Consider the following 4,359-nt stretch of genomic DNA (forward strand, 5'->3'; position numbering starts at 1 on the left):
TTCCATATCCCAAGAAGCCAATCACAAAACACTATGCCCACATCCCAAGACAAAACATCTGTAACACTTGAAAGTGATTCCACAGCCACACACTAACCATCCAAGCTCCAATGTACATACATCAAGGAATGAATGTTGCAAGAACACCACATCCCAAGATTTCCCCCTCCAATAACACAGAAGATAATGCCATAATGTGCACATATTCAGAGACACCACAATATGCACTAAAAAGTAATTTAATCCCACCCCACATGCATAAAAACACTACCCCACCAATGATGATGCAACATAATGCACATGTCCCAATATATCTTATTTTTTACACAAGAAAATGACACATCCTAAGAAGAAAATTCCATAACATCACACTAAGACACTGAGCCCATGACCCAGGAAGATAATGGCAAATTACCTTACCTACTTCTAAAGAGACCACATCCAGATCCAGAAAATGTAAAGCAAAGAGCTGCACCCACATGCCAAGGCACCACTTCAATATCCCTAGGAGATAATGCCACCACATCCCAAAACAGCACATCTAACACCAAAGCAGAAAACAGGTTAATGCAACATACCTTCCCATTACACCACACCCTTAACCACAGAAGCTTATTCGAAACATCATGACGCCTTTCAACGGCACCACATCCATATCCCTAGGAGATAATGCCAAAACGCCCGCCAATATCGAAAAATACTACAACTACATCCAAAGCAGACCCTACCTTAATACAATACTCCATCCCATGACTCCGCACCCTTAACCACAGAAGACAATGCGAAACACCATGACATTTCAAGACACCACATCCATTTCCCAAGGATAATGCTCAGCTCCATCCCCTCGAATGGCTTTGTGCAGTCAAGCCCTGAACAGAGGCCGCTGGGCCAAGTCCTCTTCCCACTCCAGGTATGTTTTCTTCTTCACCAGCTTGGCCAGTTGGTGCTAGTGGGAGAGGCTCCTCATGGACACTTTCTCTAGGAACACCATCACCAAGGAATTCTTCCTCTCTGCTAGAAGGTGGTATGTGGCCATCTGCACTTTCAAGGAACACCAGTGGCTGGGAAGGTAATGGTGGCTGACCAGACACCACACATTGGCTCCTATAAGTGCTGTCCATGATGTTATCCAAGATGTCTTTGCCCTCCTCGAATTCCCTGCCATGCAGACACACCTTGAACAATGGCAGCCCCCTCGCTTCCAAGTTGGGCAGGAACTCACAGACAACCCAAGCCTCATTGCAGCTGCTGTAAGAGACAAAGGCATCAAAGTCATATTTGCTCTTTCTGTCGCGTCTCCCACGATAGTTCCACCAGGTCCATAGCATGTAGAAGAGATACAGGAGGTACCAGCGCACCTTGTGATACAGCAGGGCCGTGATCAGGAACAACAGGTTGAAGGAGAAAGTCCCAATGAAGAGATGGTATCCTATCAGCAAGCTGCAGTCTTTCTCCAAGACATTAAGATAATTCAGCTTCTGTGACCCAAGAGAGCATGTCTGGATTCCCAGCTCTGGCACGCTCACTTGGGGGTGAGTGGTCACCCATCTTCTGATCCAGGATTGTTCACACAAACAATACAGGGGTACATCCTTCAGGTTGATGTAGCGCATACTTTCCACGTGGTCGAGCAGACCCTCCTGAAGGGTTTTCACAGGCTGGGACTTCAAGATTAGGAGTTCCAGAGAGACAAGGTCTCTAAACATGGTGGCAGTAAAGTCCTCTATCCCAGAATCCTCCAGGATCAGAGTTCTGAGGTATGTTAGGTTCCAGAACAGCTGCTCAGGAGTCAGGAAACTCTTCTTTATGTCCAACTTTAGGTTTCTTAGATGGAGATGACGTAAATTGTGAAGATAATACAGGCTGTTATTCAAGGGGCTAAAGGATTTATAGAGAGGCATATCTGCAGATGAACTGTAGTACAAATATTCAACTTTAGTAAAAAATGGGAGACCCCCTTCAGTCTCTGTGCTCCCAAGTGGTAAACATTCCAGTATGTGGTTTTCTCGTAGGTGAAGTTCTTTCACAAATTTGAAGGGCCAATCTTTGCACCAGCGAATATAAATCACTGAAGCACTCATGTTAAGGACTTCAAGTGAGCTGCAGTCATTTGTGCATTTCAGAGTTATTGCAGACTTTGCTTCCAAGGTGAGAATAGTCAGTTCTTTCTGTTTGATTTCTAATTTCCCATGAGTCTCAAATGTGATGGATAGCTCCTGAAGCTGGTTCAGTGCTATCAGGGAGCTATTGTCATTTTTCAGTAAATTTCCCCTCAGGCCCAGCACACTGACACTACTCAAGTGATCAAAATAGAAGTTCTCAAGCAAAAAGAGTTTATTGTAGTCCAGCTGCAGAGAGAGCAGCCTGTCAAGACCAACAAAGGCGTCCTTTTCCAGGGACACAAGGTAATTACTACTGAGATCCAGTGTTTCCAGATTAGCCAGGCAGAAGAGCCGCCCGCAGCCGAGATTGGTGATGAGGTTGAAAGACAGATCCAGGTGTGTGAGGTTGGACAGAACATTGGGGGCCCCGGGTGTGCACAGGTCTAGGCTTTTTAACTTGTTTACAGAGAGAACGAGGGACCTCAGGTTCAGAAGTTTCTTTGCCATATCATTCGTGAAAGCTCTAAGGAGGTTGCTGGACATGTTGAGAGACAACATCATGGAGCATCCTTCAAAGGTCTCAGCGGGAAGATCTGAAATAAAGTTTTGAGCGACTGTCAAGTTCCTGACTCCTAGCCGAGACACCACAGTGCAGACATCTTTAATCTTCAGATAGTCCTGATTTTTCATGGCATTTAGGGACAGCATTTCAATGCTCTTTATTCCAGACCGCAGAAGCTCGATGAGCTTGAGACCAGTCCCGTCTACCTTGAGGACAATAAGACGAGGGAAGTTGCAAAATGCATTTTTCTCCACACTTTTTAGATCATTGCTTGTCAAATCGAGGGTGGTAATACTTGGAGAGAAAACTGTGCTTGTCTCAATGCAGTCCACCTCCCGAGCGACAACAATACCGTTTCTCTTGATTTCCAGGGTCCTCAGAAAGGCCAGGGAATGAACCATAGTGGTCAATCTGTACAGTCTATGAACCTCATTCTCAGATAAGGCTATCACTTGTATTCTATGTAAGGGTTTAAAAAGATTTTTTTGAAAAGCTGCATCAATTTTCACATTTTTGAGGTCCAAGCGTGTTAGATTTTCCAATCCACCAAACCCCATATCATCTATGTTCATGGTTGGAGTGTACCTAATGTAATCTCCTTTGATTCCCAGATGTCTCAGGTTGGCAGCACCATTGAAGGCTCTTGCGGAAACGTTAAACGATCCATACAAATAGAGCCGGGTCAGGTTCTGGTACCTGGAGAAGGAGTCTGTAGGGACGGTTGGCACGTCTAACACCAGGCAGAGGGTGTCCACATCCACTGGAACCTCTCTTAGATCCACCTCCATGTTCCTCACTGTGCTGCATTTGCTGAAGACCCTGAACCCCTCCAAGGGGAATCCAAAGCAGGTTGGGGCTAACACTCCTTGGAAGCCCAGCTGGTCCCACTGGTAGATGTCGCACGTGGCAGTGACCGCGCCTGACACGATGGTACAGCAACCGGCAACCACTGTGCAAACCACGGCCACAGAGAACGTTCTCAGCGCCATTTCACGCTGTTGCTGTCTCATCAGTGGTTTGAAGTGCAGATGTCTGTCTGAGCAGCGATGGTTGTCTGTATGTCTACTATCTTAAGATTCAATTAACCACTTCCTTCCTCTGTTCTTTGTAGTTTGAAGACACGACATGCCTCTTAGTAAGGTACTGAGGCTGAATTGCTGCCCGGTGCAGTGGAAGTTCAATGGCTGGTTCACACCAGGGTTTGAAAGAAATAATATCCATTGCAACACATTTACTGGGGACTGGATGTGACACATGAAAGGCGTGGTTTGTAAATTTACATTAAAAAAAACACACACCAGTTGTACACCACTTTACAATGTACTTTGGCAATTGTACCCAATATAATCCTTTGGTGGAAGTAGTGGTAAGTGGTAAAAGTAGGTATGCCGCTCTCTAAAATAAGTGACACATCTGTAGTGTCGTGAGGACGCGTCGCAGAGCAGCTCCTTCTGCTACATGGGTTTCCCTACATTTACACACACACCCATCCCTCGAAGCATGCCCTCTCTCCAGTTTCTGCCAGTTCTCTCTGTGCCATTGGTTTTCGATGCCCACAACACTTGAGTGGTATCAGTGTATAGCTGAACCCCAGCTTGTCGCCCTGCTTTTGGTGAAACTAGCTCAGATCATTGGAGTACCGATGACATCATGGCCTGCAGCCTACTCCTGCTTCAGGAACATTCTTCCTCC

At 45.9% G+C, this 4,359-nt stretch overlaps 1 pseudogene; it reads right to left on the bottom strand.

Moving 5' to 3' along the window:
- Positions 1 to 323: 323 nt before the first annotated feature.
- On the bottom strand, positions 324 to 3,656 carry LOC146869265 (uncharacterized; annotated as a pseudogene).
- Positions 3,657 to 4,359: the final 703 nt, after the last annotated feature.

The sequence above is a fragment of the Triturus cristatus genome, chromosome 1_1, assembly GCF_964204655.1.
Source record: "Triturus cristatus chromosome 1_1, aTriCri1.1, whole genome shotgun sequence".
Classification (NCBI taxonomy): domain Eukaryota; kingdom Metazoa; phylum Chordata; class Amphibia; order Caudata; family Salamandridae; genus Triturus; species Triturus cristatus.